General features: G+C 46.7%; 1 protein-coding gene across 3 annotated transcripts in view; it reads left to right on the top strand.

Moving 5' to 3' along the window:
* Positions 1–1,042: 1,042 nt before the first annotated feature.
* SETBP1 (SET binding protein 1) overlaps positions 1,043–18,590 on the top strand; it is a 398,052-nt gene continuing 380,504 nt past the window's right edge. For all 3 annotated transcript variants that reach the window (XM_070452640.1, XM_070452639.1, XM_070452638.1), the window contains exon 1: positions 1,043–1,555. The gene's annotated coding sequence lies outside the window, so the exon portion shown is untranslated. The remainder of the gene's footprint in view (positions 1,556–18,590) is intronic.

Here is an 18,590-nt window from a genome sequence, read left to right as displayed (position 1 = left end):
GAGATTAAAATACCACATTTTGTATGAATTGAAGACATTCCTCCTTCTTTTCACCACCCTGAATAGAGAACCGCACGCCAGCGTCGTCTCGCTCGTTGTCTTTCTCTCATCAGCGGTCCAATGTCTGTGAATACGAGAAAATGCACATATGCATCTGAATGCAGACATGTCGCTTGACAAAAAATAATAACAATAATAATAACCCCCTGAAATGTAATTACCAGGTTAAAAAAAAACGCACCCAGTTTTCAGAGCCTATCACATCTCGCGCCTCGGCCGCGCAGCTCCCCCGACACTGCTGCTGTTGTGTCAGACAGTGGCAGTGTTGAGCCCCGGAGCCGAGCCCGCGGCAGTCCCCGCGGCCGCCCAGGCTCCGCCGCGGACTCGGGCGCGCAGAGCCACTGGGCCGCGAGGGCGCCGGGGAGCGGGAGGGGCGCGACGGCGGCGAGGGGTCTCCGATCCGCCTCCACGAACTGTTTTCCTTCACCCCCGGCCCGAGCCCCACTCCCTCCCATGGATCGAAATCCACAGAAATTCACTGAGGGAGGGTGAGGGGAGGGAGGTCGCTCGCAGGTTCCTGGCTGTGCCTCCCCCGGGCTCAAGTCGGGGAAGCGGCCCCCCGGTCGGCGGGGCGAGCGGTGGTGTGGGGTGCCCGCACCCCTGCCGAGGCAGATCGCGGGGTGGCGGTCCCCGCTGGGCTCCTCCGCGAGGCCGCTGCGATCCTCCCCCTCCCCCGCCCGCGCCCTCCCCCTTCCTTTCACTAGGACTCCGGGACTCGAGAGAGGGCGCGGGAGGCAGCCACTCGGGCCCGACCCCACTCCAGCGCTCGCCGGGGACGCGGGCGGGTGGCGAGGGGACGCGGCGGGGGCGCGGGGCGGGCGCGGCCATGGAGCGGCGGCGGCGGCGGCGGCGGCAGCACTAGCGACCGCGGGCAGACGAGCGGGCGGGCTGGGCCGCCCGGCGCCGCGGACCGAACTGCACAGCTCAGCAAAAGCGCCCTCGCCCTTCGCGCGCCGCCTCCTGCGAGCCCGAACCCGGCAACATTTTTTTTTTCAAGGCTCCAATCCATCCTTTGAAGAAAAGGAAAAAAAAAATAGCATTGATTGGATAGACTGGGATATATATATAATTTGGGAGGGGGGTTCCTGCTAAAATTAGCCGGGCCCGCGGCGCGCGGTGTGCGAGTGTGTGCGTGCGGGCGTGTGTGTGTGTGTGTGTGTGTGTGTGTGTGTGTGAATGTGATTACTCCAGGACTCCTCGGGCTCCGGAGACGCCATTTTCCCCCTTGATATCTCTCTCTGTAAATCGGTGGCGCGGCGGAGGCGGCCGCGCCGGGCGGGAAGCGCGGGGCCGGCCGGGGCGCCCGCCGCTCGCCTCCGCCTCCGCGCGCTCGGGGGCCCCGGCGCCCCCCGAGCGAGGGCGGCCCGCCCGCGGCTCGCCGTGTGACAGATGCTCATCGCCATGGAGTTGCCGCAGCAGCACCTTCGGGGGCTCGGGCGAGCGACGGGAGCCGGGATCTGAGCGAGCGCCGGGGCCAGCGGAGCCGGAGCCGTGGGTGAGCACGCGCAGCGACCTTGGCCCGGGAGCTCGGCGCCCAGCCTCCCGCCGCGCCGCGGGCCCCCGCACGCCCGGGGCCAGGGGCGGTGTGTGTTCTCTGCGTGCAAAAGTTAACGCTGCCTCGCCGGGGCTTTGACTTTGCACCGGCGGGAACTGGGAGACCGGGCCGAAGGGGCGGGATGCCGGTCCCGGCGAGGCTGCGGAGGATGGGCGCGATTCCGGCCAGCCGGCCGTGGGCAAAGATGCTGGCTCATTTGAAGTGACTCGGTGGTGGCGGCGAGGGTGGCAGCGTCGGGCTGGAGGTCTGGGACCTTATTGAGTTTGGCCTAATCTGATCCCCCCCCACCCCCCTCCGCCCCGGCCTTCCCCCTCCCCCCGCCTTTTGCACCCTCCCTCCCTCCCTCCGTCCGGCCGCCGACTGCTGGGGCTCGCGGGTTTGGCGTTGGTGGAGTGGACTCAAGAGGGGGAGGGGGTAGGGAAAGGAGTGGGAAGGCGGCAGGATATTTTTTTCCCTCTCTCTTTGTAACTTGCAGGTTAAGTGGAGCTAGAGAGCTACATTGTATCTAGTTGGATTTTGGGGGCGGGTGGGTAGGTGGGAGGGGGGGGGGATGTATCAGAATCTAACGTGTCGTTAATAGAAAGAAGAACAGGGAAGAAGTGGTCCAGCCGGCGAAGGTTGGTGTGTGCTTGTGTCGTGGTTCTGTGTTAGTTTTTTTCTTAAAATCTTAATCAATGGATCTGAGTCTCTCTCGTGCTCTCCGGTTTTGGGACTCTGAAAAGACAGGAATTCCCTTAAAAGCAGACGAATGCCCTTTTTGAAAGCACGCATTGTGTGTGTTTCTAGAGGAGCCGTGGGCTTGGGAATTAACGACAGGCTTTCCCGTTCGGTGGTTTCCAGTGGGAAATAACTCCTGAAAGGGAGCCCTTCAGTATCGATTTATTGTTTTTGTCTTTCAAACCATTATCCCTTTGACTACAATACTGTCCAAGAAGTTCCACAGAGACAAAGTCAGGTAAACTGGACCGGGCAGATCTTTAGCAAGATGGTGATAACGCTGATGCTGTTTTTGGTGTCTGTTTGTGATAGAAGCTTTGTTGGGTAATAGCAATTTCTGATCGGTAGAGCATGCTGGCTCTACAAAAATAAGTAACTACCGAAATGCTGTCTTCCAGTCCCCATCCCCGACAGGCTGCACACACCCCTCCTCCCACAACCCACACCAGTTACAATTCTGAAAGAGGATCCAACTGGAAATATTTTCTTTGGAGATCGGAAAGTTGTGCAATTGGAAGTATGAGATGAGGCTAGAGGTACTGCTGATGTGGGGAGGGGGTTCTTATTGCCCCTTGATGCTGCATTTCTTCTTTATGTGTGCCTATGTGGGTTCTGAAGGTGTATATATTGGTCTAAGAGGACTGTTGAGGGAAGGATTTCCGATTCATTTCCGCTTCAAATAAACTGTCCTGATAATCTCATGGTTGACATCTAATGCTAAAAGGCCAATTTGTGTGTCTCTTTATCCCTGCAGAAGCTCTTCTCTGAAAGGGCAGTTTATTTTGGAATTCTACCACAGCTACTTTTTCTTTCAAGCCTCCCCATCCCCTCCATCACCATCCACACCTTTTTTAAAAGTTAGTTGGAGTCCACGGTCTTTATGGAGATACTAATACTACTTGTTTTCCTCTTACATTATTTTTTAAAATTCTGTTCCTTTTCATTCCTTTACTCTTCATCCTGTTTTCCTTTCCTGTATTTTTGTGCAAAATCTAACTTTATAAAGTTGTTATTGCCAAAACTGTCTGGCAGTCTTGCCCCATCTCTTAACTATCCTGTAGTTTACACAGGTAGATCAGGTTGCCCTTCCCAGCCCATCTTTATCCTCAAAACATGTGTGTAGGTGTGCACATGCATGCTCATGTGTTTTGGAAGGGCAGGAGTGGGCTCAGAAAGAACGTGGAGAGGAGAGAGGAGAGGAGAGGAAGAAGGGTGTTGTTCTGTGTGGCCACATCTGCAACACTGGGGCCAGACCAGCAGGCCCGGAGAGAGTTACCCTCACACACCCCAGTTGGATGTTGTCTGGCTAGGATGGGGAGGTGGAGCCAACTCTCCAGGGGTGTGTGAGGGAGGAGAAAGTTTGTAGCACTTTAAAATGTAGCCAGTTTACAGTCCTTGGTCACTCCTTCCCCTTTCTCCTGCTTTTTGTGACTTCTGCCATTCCAAGACTCCTGAAGGGAGACGTGATCTCTTTTGCTCTCACTTGGAAGTCCCAGTGAAGCTGAAGATGCATTATTGTCCTCTGTACTTAATTACTTTGCCTGCTACCAAAGAAGGGCTTTAGGGCAGATCAGAAGAGTATGGCTAAACACAGAGATTTGCCAACTTCAGGGAATGTAGCCTGAGAAGACAGGAGACCAGGTATGCAGAAAGTGCTGCTTTGCACACCATCTCCCCTCCCCCATTAAGAAAATAAAAGTCTTAGTCTTGGGAAGTTGAATCGGTGTTAGAGCTGGTCTCTGGGAACTGCTAGCCACTATAGTAATCTGAGCGCAGGCAGAGGGGAGGAGGTGGTGAGTGAATGCTATCGGAAGCTAGAGGAGGAAAGCAGACTTGTTTCTGTTAGCAGGGAAAATAGATGTGTCACTGAAATAAACAAACTGGAGGTGGGGAATGGCTTGTAGTGAACACAAGGATGATTGACTGAGAGGCAGTGATATGGTTAGGAAGGGGCCAGTTATAGCTTGGGAGATAGTATCAACTGCCTTATATGTTCACGAATGGGCTGGGCAAGTGAAGGGGTGTAATCTGACCTTTTGTATGTTAACATCAGAACATCCCACAGGAAGGCATCGCTGGCAGACCTTGTTCTGCACTTCACACAGGGGAAGCCTAGGGGTATCCCCGTGTGAACCAAGGAGCCCCTTTGGTGCCCGAAGGACTTCTGGTCCTGTGTGTGCATTATTCATGGTAAGCTACTTTGTAAGTCACTTGACCTAAAAATGAGAGCTGAGGGCAAAGAGAAAACAGTACTTGGAATCTTTGTAGCAAATTTAGTTGAAAATGGTCAGTGGGGGGAGGCAGGAGTTTGCTGAAGAAGAAATAAATAGGTTGGTACTTTCCCCTGGATTCCTGATTCCATTTCTGCTGTTATCTTGACTTTCAGTTCCATTAGGAGCAGAATCAATACTTCACTGGCACAAAAAATGTACCTCTAGGAGCGCAGAGTTCTTTTAACCTGGTCATTATTTTTAGTTGTACTTTAGTCTCTGCTCTGAAGTGTCTATATGATATGCACAAGGAGGAAGAGGAGAGGTTGGCTGTTTGGATGGGACATCCTTTCTGGAGTTTGTAGAGACACTGAAACTCAGCTACTCAGAATGCCAGTTTTTCCCTTGGAGACTTGAAGTTTTAATTGAAACCAGATAGCTATTGAGAGTGGACCTGGCCAACGAAATCTTGTTTTCTTCACTGCTCAGGAATGGAAAATAAATAATTTTTGCTGATGGCATTTCAAGTTGCTTCAGTTTTGTTCCTGCCAGGAGAATGGGATAAATTATTATTAACACATTAACGTTCTCAGAAGTTGCAGTGCCTTAAAAAAATGAGATAATGTTACTGAGTTTGCCCAGGGACCCACTGTGTGGGATCTGTCTCTTCAGGATGGGGGAGTGGGGAGCAGAGACAGGAGGCTGCTCTTGTCCTGAAGGGGTAGCTCTGCACTGAGAAAAGGAAGCTCATAGAGTCCTGGCCACATATTGCTGTGCTTGGTCCTTGGGTTCTGTGAAGAAGGGAACAAAACAGTCCAGTTCCATTGCTATCCTATGATCTTATGGTATACTATGAAACCTGGTGAGGTTCCCAAAATGTTTTAGGTCAGGATTAAATAAGGAGCTGGCTCAGTGGGTAAAGAATGTCCCTGAAGTACAGGAGACCCAGGAGACGTAGGTTTGATTCCTGGGTCAGGAGGATCCCCTGGAGGAGGAAATGGCAACCCACTCCAGTATTCTTGTCTGGCAAATCCCATAGACAGAGGAGCCTGGTGGGCTGCAGTCCATGGGGTCGCAAAGAGTCAGACACAACTGCTCATGCGTGCAGGTACATAAATAAGGAGCACAGCCATCAGATCTAGCCATAGGTTTGAACTTCATTTAGAATTGTTTCTAAAGGAAACCCTGGTGTTTCACAAACTCTTCATGAAACTGCAGACACTTTTGGGCAGCCACATGCTTGATAAGTGCAGAAAAGTAAACACTGAGTTGCCCACAGAATGTAGTACTTCATGAATTCAGGGGAAAGATGCCAGCTTGCATTCTTGTTTGGCTCTAACTATTTATGTCCATTTTCGCTTAGCTTACTACTAGATTCTTATGCCCTCTTAGACACACTAGGTTGGGACAATATCAAGTTTTGGGGGAAACTGGTGATCTTAAATGGCTGAGTCCAATTTAGTGGCCCTTACATTTCACATCTGGAATTTTCAGAATCGGGTCAGAGCAGCTTCCCTTTCAGAGTTGGTTTCCTTACCCCCTTAGCGGGTACCCTCTAAGATTGAGGAAAGATTTTTTTTAATGGCCTTTGGTGTAGAAACCTGCAGTTGGCTTTCTGTTCAGTTCAGAGCAAATAATGCCAGGGTCAGATGGAGAATGTGAGCAGCCCTGAAGTCCACAGGATCTCTTGGGAGGAAGCACATAGCCCTCCCCAGGAGCTGATGATGGGTTGTCATCAGCAGATCCATGAGAAATAAATTATAGGCAAGGCCAGCTGAGCTGACCCCAGGCAGGTAGAGGCTTCTACCTTTCCAAGTGCTGGGAAGGGACAAGTGATGAATGGTGAGCTGATAAGAGTTTAGAACTTTGCCACCTTGGAAAAATGTTTCTCTGACCCAATATACCTTTTTGCAGCAAAACAAACTTTTTTATATCCATGGCACTTTTCTTTTCAAAAATATCTTTATATCACATTTGCCCCCTTGATTTTCTAAGGCAGGAAGCTAGGTAAGCCTTTTATCCCCTGCAGAAGATGAGACCATTGATGTGCTGACTTGCTGAATGACACAAGTTGGTGGCCCACATGGGACCAGATGGCTCTGATAAAGTGTGAAGAAGAGCATCACACCTGAAGTGCCAAGATCTGCCTTGGATCTTGTCCCTATTATTTCCCAGCTAAACGTCCCTGGAAAGTTATTTAACCTCTTCGAGCCTCAGTAAATTAATCAGTAAAATAAGGATACAAGATGCTCACCCTGCCTACTTCACAGGGGTTCTGAGGATTAAATAATACCAGCTAATTTCTATAATTGAACTCTGAGAGGATTTCCACGCTGCCTCCTGGAAACTGGGGTCTGGGATTGTTGTCACCATTGCTTGGAGATTAATAGCTTCTTGGTATGCCTAGAAATGCCTGTAGGGGCCCCTTGTGTTCTAAGACAGTCAGGGAATAGTTGTTTTGTGCTCCTGAGTTGACCAAAGGAAAAAGAAAATGTGTATAGTATATGTAGTTCAGATCGGTTGAATTCTTGGATACCTACTTTGCATATATATATCTGAGATCAGGAGTCTCAGATAGTATTGAATTTGGACTCAAGGATGTATTAGTGCTCAGGAAAGAATGAGAAGGGAAAAAGAAAAAAGACATGGAGACCCACAGAGAGGACAGGTAATGGGTGGTGAGAGTGTGTGTGTGGGAGGTTTCCATCAGGGAGCCACAGTGGCTGAGAAATGACAGTCAAGACAGAATTTGTATCCTCTCTAAAGAACAGAACTGATAGCAAGATTGCATCTGTCCCAGCAAACCCAGAAAGTCAGGGACAATCTTCATAGACTCTTCTGCATTGCTCCTCTTTCTCTTTCCCATGATTCCTGGCTCGCCATGTCCAGCAGCCTGTACCAGGCATGTTGCAGCACTCACAGGTGAACCCCGTTTTATGCAGCACACATAGGCCTCTGTTCCCTTTAGACTGATTTCCTTGTTGGCCCTGAGCACTTCTACACTTGTCCCGCTCCACACTTCTTCTCCTTCTGTGTCACCGCCTCCTCTCTGAAAGTGTCCCAACTGGTCCCTCTTAGCCAGAGTGTCTACCTCTTACGACACCTGACCAGCTCTTCACTGCCTTTTCCAGAGCATTTCAGGACTAAAGCACTTGCCGGGCATCTGGCTTATACTGCTTTGCTCTTTGTTGTCACTCACCTCTCCAGGCTGTGGGTCCTTGAAGGATGAGGCCAAGGTTGCCCCCACAAAGTCCTACTTATGAATGATTTCTGAGAATGAATGAATCACAGAATTTATGCAGCGATAGAATATTAAAAGTGAATGTTTTTTAAGATACATGAAAGCTCTGCACAGTGAAGCAACACAATGAGGATCTCTTAGACAAAGTGAATAATAAGCACTTATGTCAATGACTTTTTATATTTTTGGCTATCTTTCAGGGGCAATCACCCACTCTCAGTTTCTCCCTCAAAGCCTGAGAGTTAATGATGCTTTACTGCATGTACATCCTATCAGTCAGTGATTCACTTATTCATCCAATCATCAAAATATTTATTAAGTACCTACCAGAGCCTGCTTGCCACTCTAGCACACATAGCTCTTGACTTTCTCTGAAAATTCCAATTGCATTTTTTGTCCACCACACTCATTTTGGCACTTAACCATGCAATCTTCTTTGTTACTTAAGTCCAAGTGCTTCTCACTCCTTGGTGACTGAGGGCGCCTGGCTGCAGTGGAAAAGAAGGCTGAGCAGAGAAATGCACTCAGAGGGGAAAGTTCCGGGCTCCTGCAAGACTGGTGGCAGGCTGGACTGGCCCCCGTTCAGCACGTGGTATAGGACAATCCTTTTTGCTCTTTCTTTAGCTTGAGCCATGGTAAAGAGAAAGAGTTTGGATTATTGTGGAGGAGGGGCCCCTTCTGAAGTTCTGTGACTCTATAGGCAGAAGTGTCCCAGGAATTTTAAAGGTTTCTTAAAGCTCAGAATTCCTCAACCCCATTTAATGGCGCCCCAACCAACTGTCCACATTACTCCCACTAAGGACTCATGAACTTTGCTAAGTGTTTGGTGTGGGTGAGAGTTACAGAAGGAGATGTGGGACCAGAAGAAACTCAAAGAGCCAGACTTGGGGACACGGTAAGAAGAGGAGGGAATGATTAAATGTAAAGAAATACGATAGTGAATAATATGGAAGGAAGAAAAGGATTGATCTGGTACATCTGTTGAAAACTGGCCCCTGTTGATGAAGTGACCAAACTGAGACAAGGGAAACGGCTTGTCTCAGATAAAACAGACAAAGATGGCTTCTGGAAAATCTGTACTATATTCCCTTTCTGGACTTTGCTTACTACTTCCTGTGCCCAGTAGTCATTTGGAATCTCTGCTGTGGTTGCTTTTGGACCTCACGGATCTAGGGGCTAGGCATTGTTTTCTGATGTAGATTCTGTTGGGGATAAAGGTTAGGGCTCTGCCTGTGCTCCTGGGATGTCTGTTCAGTCTTCACATCAGAGTTTGCCCTTTCATGGCCTGTGTTCAATAACAATGAGTGAATTGGTTTACTTGCATTTTGAGATGAGAGGGAGTGACCTGCAGTTTGTCCAAAGCCAGAGGCCTCTTAGGTTAGGGTTGGGGTGGAAACAGGAAAGTTGGGTTTTGACCTGAGTTCAGCAGTCTTTCTGAGTCACCTAGGAGCACACTGTTTGAGTATTTAGGACAAGCAAGGTTCTACAAGCTACTGAGATGCTTCAGTTACTTTTACTCTAGGACTTGGGATATGGAAAAAAAAAAAAAGGCAAGCAACTCTACTAGTCTAATTAGGTAAAAGGAAATGTCTTCATTATTCCTTTTATTTGTCAAAGATTGAGAGTTCTGTCAGTGGAAAGACTGGGCTTGGGGGTTTCAGCTTGGACCTGGAAAGATACAGATGCTGGAGATGCTAAATTTGATGAATCCAATGTTGTAGCCTGAGAACTCCCATTAGAGGCAATTGGGGCACAATTGTGCTTGTAGCAAAATAATAAACTCTGGGTGGCAAGTCCCTTGCAATTGTTGGGTGGTATGTCTATGACCTATTGTTATTTGAGCAATGAGAGCTTTGACTTTTTTTTTAAGTATTGATTCATAATGGTGACTAAAAAGGATGATTTGATGTGAAAGCCCTGTGGGCCTTCTCTCTGCTCATTATTTTGTACTCTGGAGCTCAATTACAGTTGGTTTTTAGATCCACAAATGTTTGTTAAGGTCTCAGCATTGTAGTTTGTGCCATTGTTCTTGGCAATGTTGGGTGAGAAAGGTCTGATATGAGATGGGGCTTTTGCCCTTGACGAATGGACAGTATATCTCAAGAGACAGGCCTAGCTCAAATGGAAAGCATCAGTCTGCAGCCAAAGTGGGAGCATGATCTAAGTGGAATTAGCTATTTGGGTGATCAGGGATAAAGTACAGTCGGAGAAGGCTTCAAGAAGGTTGTAGTTTTAGGTTTGATGGTAGAACTGGAACCAGGGGACATTCTTGATGTCCCAGTTAGCTTTGGCACAAGAGCAGAGATGGGACAGAGTCTGAATGTGAATTTGAAATTGCCACCAGGAAACAGATGCTAATTATGATCATGTACTGCATCTGACAGGAACAAGGAGGCCCTGATGCTGAAGGTCCAGCTGGCTGATATTGAGCCACAGGTCACGACAGCAGGCATCTTGCTGGTCTGAATTCTCCTGACGGCAGCGAGAAGAACGATACCGAGGGCCCACTAAACTGGGCCTCATTTACATTTAAACAGGAGTATCATAGACTTTGATGGGTGCTGTGGGGACCCCAAGAGATGGAGAGGAAGTTGTTTCTGTTCTCAATCTGATGGAAGACTCCATAAGAACTCATAAAAACCAGTGGGGGAGTAGAAGCAGGAGATGGTCCTCTAGGGTTCTGTGGAGTGTCAGTCAGCAGAACAGATGGGATGGGGTCCTGTGGGGAGCGGGTCAAGGCTGTGTCTCCTGTGCTGAGATGGGAGCCATGACTGGAGTTTTCAGAATGTGAGGCGTGTAGGTGTGAAGAGCAGAGGTATGTGCCAGTTGGAGGAATTCCACACATGCCACATACAAGAAGATCCTGACATCTGACTGTCCTGCCCACTACTAGTCCTGTTAGCCACCAACTCTTCAGTGTGGAGTTCAAAAGAGGCATCTTTAGGACAAAGAAAAAAAAAACTATGTATAAACATTCAGAATGGAATCAACCACTTGGGGCAACCAAAAAGCTCTGTGACATGGGTGCTCATTTCCAGGAGTTTAAAATGTAATTGGAGATAGACACGTTCAAATTTCAATAACAATGCAATATTTAACTGTCAGTTCAGGATAGCTGAAGGAGAAATATCAAAAAGGACAGGAAACGGAGCCAGTATTTGTTTACTCTCTGGTATGCCTAGCGTCTCCTTTGTGGCAGAAGTGCAAACCTTCTAAGTGTCAGATTACACTTTACATTCAAATGACAATGAGCAAAGCAGTTGTGAATCAGATGGTCTAGAAGTCAAGGAATTTGAATTAAGACTGAATAGGTAGTGTGGTCAAAATTAAGGTGCCTTGAAAGAAAAACTAGGGACGTTATTATCTGTTCAATTATTCAGTTTAGCTGCGTTGCCCTCAGGTAACTCTACCATTTTCATCTCCAGTTTATATGTGGTATGGTGGAGGATCAGAGTTTAAGTGACTACTAATGCTGGGTATTTAAAGACTTGGGGGTATTATGGTTCAATGGAAGCAAATGACAGTTGGGGTCCGACAGAACTACCTATGTGATTTCAACAAATATCTCTACTTCCATTTTTTTATCTGTAAAATAGGTAAATCTCAAGTTTAAATCAAAGAATAAACTTAACATTTATATACTATTTCCTTGTTCAAAGTTAGGATCATTTTCTTTACTATGTGGGTGTCTTCTTTAATATACTTAAACAAAAGATACTATGATCACAGTTACTTCTTACAGGTGAACCCTACATATTTAACCTATTTCAGTGCTATTCTGTGTATGTTATTTTTTTCTTTTCCTTATAGAAGTTGGTGAAGAGATAAGGAGGCTGATGAGAAAACTGATGCCCAGAGAATTTAAGTGATGTGGCAAGTCAGATGGCGAACTGGTTTTAGAGCTCATATGTGTAAAAGTAGGCTTACCTTGTGGCTCAGCTGGTAAAGAATCCACCTGCAGCGCGGGAGACCTTGGTTCGATCTGTGAGTTGGGAAGATCCCCTGGAGAAGGGAAAGGCTACCCACTCTAGTATTCTGGCCTGGAGAATTCCATGGACTGTATGGTCCATGGGATGGCAAAGAGTCGGACATGACTGGGCAACTTTCACTCATGTACAAAAGTAGCTAGGAGCGTTTGGCCAAAAGCTGGCATCACTTTGTCTTAGAGACATCATGATCTAAAAGTAAAAGCACAGACTTTGGAATCATATAAGCCTGAATTTGATTGTGGATCTGGCACAGGTAGTGTGAGCAGAGCAAATTATTTGCCTCTCTAGACATTTGTATTTACATTTCCACATCTTTAGTATGAGGGTGTGTCTTTTACATCACAAGACTGTTGTCTAGATTAAATAGATAATGCCTGTAGAGACCATTTATTATGCTCAACCCCTTCTCTCACTGCAAGTGTGTGCTTTTCTTGACTGCATGGAGAAATGCAGAGAACAGGTAGTTCACCTAAACTAGAGCTCCACCTCTAAACTGGAGGATTGGCCCAGGCAATGCTGTTGAGACCTCCCCCTGGGGTCCAACACCCAAGGCTTCTACCATTGCGTCGTGTTATTGGTTCCCAGAGGAGGCACTATTTTTGCAGTTGGAACTGGAGCTGTTGATTAACAGTGTGCGTTTGGCCTCAGGCCTCGGAAGTTTGATTCTGCCTCTCCCTGTTGTGGGGATCCCACCAATTCTCAGTTTTGTGTTAGGCTCAACCAACAAAGGTCCGTCTAGTCATTTGGCCTAATGCCAGTGTGGGTGACACACACTGTGGGAATAAATAAAATTTACTTCAAGTTTTGAATACCCACTAAGGTGATCCCAACATGATCTCCATAAATATCTTATTTTGATCTTCAATTACTTCTTCAAACAACCCTTGAGGTAGGATTATTACCAAGTTTCCATATGAAACAAACAGTTTAAGTATAATTCCTGAGAACACAATTACTCGCTGGAAAAGAGAGAGGTTAAGTAATCTAAACCCATGACCTCAAATCAGTGCTACTTCCATTCCTTTTTTCAAGAGGAGACATCGTTTGGACACTTGCTGTGGGACACTTACTGAGAGTGTTCACTATTCTCTGGTATATGGTAGAGACCCACTTAAAACCCAGCCCCTTTCTTATGGAGTCCTTGATCTGGTGGGAGAGATAAATAAGGGAACATTGTAATACAGTTTGCCAAATGCTTTGATAGCAGAATGCCCAGGAAAGTGAGAGTAAGACCATCTGTGAGTGTGACTGTGTATATGTGTGGGCACATTTGTACACACAGAGAAAAGTAGGAGAAGAGGAAGGCCCAAGTAGTCTTTATGAAGGAGGTGACACTTGACCCACTTATTGAAGAATGGCTTGGAGATAACCAGGTGGTGAAAGAAGAAAGGACAGGCCAGCCAGAAGAATTAGGGAATTACATGAAGTTATGCAAATCAATGGGATTTGAGGGAAGCTGCACCTCAGGACATGCTGCTCTGCAATGTGGTGGATGGAGTACTCAGACAGTGCTGCTTGGAGGAGGTGATCTGTGATCAGGAATGTACCATATAAGTGTGTGCGCATCCATGCTAAGTCACTTCAGTCGTGTCCAACTCTTTGTGACCCTATGGACTGTGTAGCCCACCAGGCTTCTCTGTCTGTGGGATTCTCCAGGCAAGAATACTGGAATAGGTTGCCATGCTTCCCTCCAGGGGATCTTCCTGATCCAGGGATCGAATCTGTGTTTCCTCTGGCTCCTGTATTGCAGGCAGATTCTTGACCACTAAGCCACCAGGGAAGTCCATGTAACATAATAAAGTCACTGAGTCTGATCTTCTGTTCCCTAGTGGCTCAGGGAAGGCTCAGGAGACGTGGGTTCGATCCCTGGGTTGGGAAGGTCCCCTGGAGAAGAATATGGCAGCCGACTCCAGTATTTTTGCCTGGGAAATCCCATGGGCAGAGGAGCCTGGTGGACTGTAGTCCATGGGGGTCAGAGAAGAGTCAGACATGACTTGGTGACTAAACAACAACAGCATGGGTTGGATTGCTTGATCACTTTATCAGCGTTTATGGAGCTTTTACTCTGTGTGCTTCTGTAGCAGGTAGACTTTCAGACCAGGGCCTGAATAATGAAAAGGCATTAACTAAGGGGGCAAAAGAGGATCCTAGACACATGTAAAGGCCCTCAAGAGGAAAAGGTCATTTCTGACTCTCCACCTAAATACCTTGGAAGACACATAGAAAGATGAATGCTCAACCACTCCAATGCAGAAGTCAGACAGATGATCCATCTCTTGCTGGAATTTGAGACAGGATTCTTATATATAGCTGATGAGCCTCAGTTGAAAATACTGTTGCTTCCCTATCTGAAGCCACAGAGGCTCACACTCCATCCTTTTACACAGTTTTGTCCCTTTGTGATCAGAAACTTACAATTTCTGTCAACAAGAAAACTAGGCCATGATCAGATCTTCTGCATGGACAACTTTAATAGAACGACCAAAGATTGTCTCTTCCCTAAAACATCATTATACATATTCTCAAAGTCTACAGCTTTCAGAGAACATAGGCAAGACCGGAGGAGGGAGGTTTGGGAGGAGATTTTGACTTCTGGGCAGAGATATTTCCTCAAGGAAAGTTCTGAGGAAGACATAAAGAGTCTCTGTGACAGTGCATATTGTGCATTTCTGCTATTCGGAGTTGTAAAGAAACTGACAGAAGAATCTGCAAAACAGTAGTATGGAGATGTTTGCTATTAGTGGTATAAATGCTTAACTCTTCGTTCTCCAGATTTTTTTTAAAGCCCTGATTTGTTAAGTTTTCTGTTCTTGTGGTATAAATACTCCCACCACAGCTGATTTTCAAGCTATCAACTTGACACTATTGAAAGTGGAGTTGGGAAGAACTCCCATGGATGGGCTCTAATGAGCCCCAGCACACCGCTGTTAGTGTTCGCGAGGAACTGAGGTGACCAGATCACTGATAACAGCCATAGCTCTGAGAGGAGGACTTGACTGACTTCAAGCTGAATAGAAGGTGGAGTCAAAAGCTGTCTAGTACTTTCTTTGTAGACTAAGGCTGCCTTGCATGGCTTTTTCCTCATTAGAGCGTGAGTAAGAGAAAGAATAAAACACAAGACCTTAGGGGTGAAACACACAGAACAAGGGCTTCCCAGTTAGGTCAGTGGTAAACACTCTGCCTGTCAATGAAGGAGATGCAGGTTCGATTCCTGGCTTGGAAGATCCCTGAAGGAGGAAATGGCAATCCACTGTGGTATTCTTGTCTGAAAAATTCCATGGACAGAGGTGCCTGGAGGGCCACGGTCCATGTGGTCAGAGAGTTGGATATGATTGAGTGCCTGAGTACTGGCACTAGCACTCAGAACAAGGAAGAAGGAATGGTATTATGATATTATTTACAACAGTAGTTAAATAAGAATTTTAGATTGCTACCAGACATCTGCAACAGGAAGAATCATGACCACCCCCCCCTCCACCCCAGGTGGAAAAGGAGCATAAAGTAACAAAGAGAGAGCGTTATGAGATGAAAAAGCATCAGAATTAGCAGAAAGAAGGATGAATAAAGTAAGAAAGATTGCAGGGATGCAACATGTGCAATTGCAAAATTAAACATCCACAGTGAGGTCAGTAAAGGCAAAGGGGGGATGAGAGGCAAAATTAAATTGGTGTTATGGACCTTAGATTAGGGAAGGCTCTTGCATGATGCAAAATAAAGAAATAAAAACAGAGAAAATGAGAGAAATGGAGAACAGACATTAGAGTTCTAAACTGAGGTAAAAGAAAAAGACAAAACCACTGAATAGACGAAATAGCTAAAGGAATAAATTGAAGGGAATGATTCTGAATTAGAAACAACCTGCACTTCAGATCGAAAAGTCTCACTCTGTTCCAGGAAAAATAAGTAAGATCCACATTCCTCATTTTGTCATTCATAAAATTGTATTATAATAAAAAAAAAAAAATTCCAGTTAGAAAAGCATAAAACACATTGTCTACAAAGGAAACAAAACCAGACTGGCTTCCATTTTCTCTTCTTTTACTTCAAGCGCTAGAAGACATTCTACAGAGTTTTGAGGGGGAAAAAGTTCTGACCTGAGGATTGTATGGGCAATGTAAAGATCAAAGACGTGTCCAACTTTATGGAATTTGCAGAATAAGGAGCTGAGGTAGGGGTGAGGATGAGGAGTTCTGGGGCAGTTTGAGAAAGGTCAGGAATGAGGCAGCAGACCCTTCAGATATTTGTCATTGTTTGCGTTTAGGACCTTATGAGTTGTATGTGTTATCTAAAAACTTACAAGAAGCATGTAGTTCCATTAGAAAAAAAGAAAAAACTGTAATGAGGAAGATCAGGAAGTCATCTTTTCCCCCATTTTATTGATGAGACAGTGAGGTTGAAAGAGTCTTATGAGAGCTCCTAGGTGTCAGAACTAGGTCCAGAGTCCACATCTTTTGACTCCTGTTATATAAGCGAAGGACTGTATCAGTTCTACCAGACTGACACTTTGGAAAGCACTGGTCAGGGTGATGATGGTCTGAATATGCCCTGGAAGCAAAGCAGATGGGAGAGGTGGATAATCCTGGGAAGCCCAGCATGCAGAGATTTGTTAATTTATTAATTCAGTCAACCAACATTTCTCAAGTGCCCATTATTCATTGGACACTGTTCTAGGTGTTGGGTTTGCATAGATGAGTAAAATGCCACTGATGAATAGTAAGGGAGAATTCCCTTTAAATATAGAGTAGTAGTGCTCTTTGGTATAGTCAGTTGGTAGGGGTAAGCACATAGACCAGGCAATGCCTAAGCCCATTAGAACTTCCTAGAGGGCTTGGTACCAGCCAGAGTGCTGGGCCTATCCCTGCAGCCATAGGTGGGGCTTGAGAACTGGCATTTCCACCAAGTTCCGGGATTACTAAGAGTTTCCTCAAGGCTGCAGGTGGAGAATGTGTTCTAGACTAGGAAAAATTCTTCCATTTTACAGATCATGGAGAAGAGAGGATGAACTTCCTCCCTGGGACTCATCTGGGTCATGAAGCACATAGAGCCTAGCAAGATCCCCCTTGGCCCTCAGATGAATAATTCTATAGGCTCACAGTACCCACTTTGGAATGTCTCATAGGTCTATAACTGTGCTGGGTGTAATTACACAGTCTAGAGTGTGGAAGAGACCTTGGTCTTGTTCATTCATTGCTGAGATAAGTACGGAGTAAGGGACTCAGATTGACTTGTCTAGCACCTCACTGTTGGGGAAAGGCAGGCCCAGTCTCTGGATTGCTTTCTCAGTGTTTTTTCCCCAGCACATCCCTCCCCTCGCCCCTCTATTCCCCTGGGACCTGCTGAGTGGTCATTTCCTAAGCGCGTGTTATTGCACCTGTAGGGCTTCTCTCACCTCCGGTCCTGCAGTCAGCCACCGACGGGTTAACTGTTGTTGGCCTGGAGGCCTGAGCCAGCACAGAGTGTCCTCTGTGCGCTGCCCACTCTGGAGGAGCCCCTGGCTGCTGGAATGTGACAAGGCGAACGGTTTTCACCTTGCTTTTGTTTTCACTTTCGTCTGAGTGTGTGCGTGAGTGTGTACATGTGCTCACGGGGTAGGTTGGCTGGTGGTGCCACAGGAGGACTCCCAGTGTTCTCCCAGATGCATGAAAAAACTGGACCTGTGAATCTGGGGTGGCAGCTACGTGCTGGGAGGAGGCAAAGGAGAACGGCAGCTTTGTGTGCTGGTGCAGTAAACAGAAGGTTTATGTTTCTTTGCTCTTTACTTTTGAAAGTGTCTCTCTTGCATGTGGCCCTGAGGGGCATAGACAGTGAACTGCGCAGGGGCCGCCTGCCTGGGTGGATCTGCAGTTGGAGTCGTTTGAACCACAGGACTTTGATGAGCAGTCAGGGGCTAACTCATTTTCATTCAGAAAGAACTTCAGGAAGTCCTCCTTGTGCCCCATCCTGCACTGGGTGCTGAAGCCAATGTAAGTGTTATATAGCCATCATCGACCTCAGCCTGAGCCTGAATTGCAATCAAGAAAGGAAAATGAGATTTGTATCCTGGAAACAATGAGGAGACCGTGTATGACTAGTATTTAGTGGCAAGCTCTGCAGCTGCAAGCCGTGTTCAGTCAGGCCAGGGAGTGAGTGCTGTGGTTCAGAGTTTGCAGCATGTTGTCATGGAGAATGAAGACTTGGGCATGACCTTGAAATGTGGGAAGGCTTGGGATCTGCTTGTTTCTTTGTCCATTCATTCCTTCATACAACAAACATTTGGAAGACACCAGTCGTATGCCAGGCATTGCCTGGATGGTTGAGAGAGGATATAAGAAGAGATTCTATAAAAATATCAAGGTGGGAAGAACTCTGAGTGTGTAATGCCACTGTGGAGACTGGCTTGACTTGAATAGGGAATGCAGCTTGATGGCTAATGAGCTCTAGGACTGAATTCTTAGGGTAGACAAATATGGAAAGTCTGGAATTGATGTGTTACTGGATGGGATTATTTGAAACTGCATTATGGTTTCATCTCTAGTGTTCATCAGGTAATACGCTGCCTTGGTTTGGTTCTTGTGCAATAAGAGTGGAATTTCAGTCACACCTTTTTATGATCCCTCTGTCTCTAATGTCGGGTTCCCTTAATTTATCTTTCTAAAGCATAGCTTTACTAATACCCCTTCCCTACTGGCATCCCCTACTTAAATGACTTCCCATTGTCTGTAAGATAAAATCCAGCTCATTAGCGGCGTGCCGTCCAAGGATGTCCGTGATCTGGCTGTCACTTTTTTCTCTCACCAGTTTCCAATTGTACCACACTTCCTAGTCAAACCTCAGCTTTC

The sequence above is a fragment of the Odocoileus virginianus genome, chromosome 22 (assembly GCF_023699985.2).
Source record: "Odocoileus virginianus isolate 20LAN1187 ecotype Illinois chromosome 22, Ovbor_1.2, whole genome shotgun sequence".
NCBI lineage: Eukaryota > Metazoa > Chordata > Mammalia > Artiodactyla > Cervidae > Odocoileus > Odocoileus virginianus.
The sequence above is the reverse complement of the archived record's forward strand: the minus strand, read 5'-3'. Positions and strand labels throughout refer to the sequence as shown.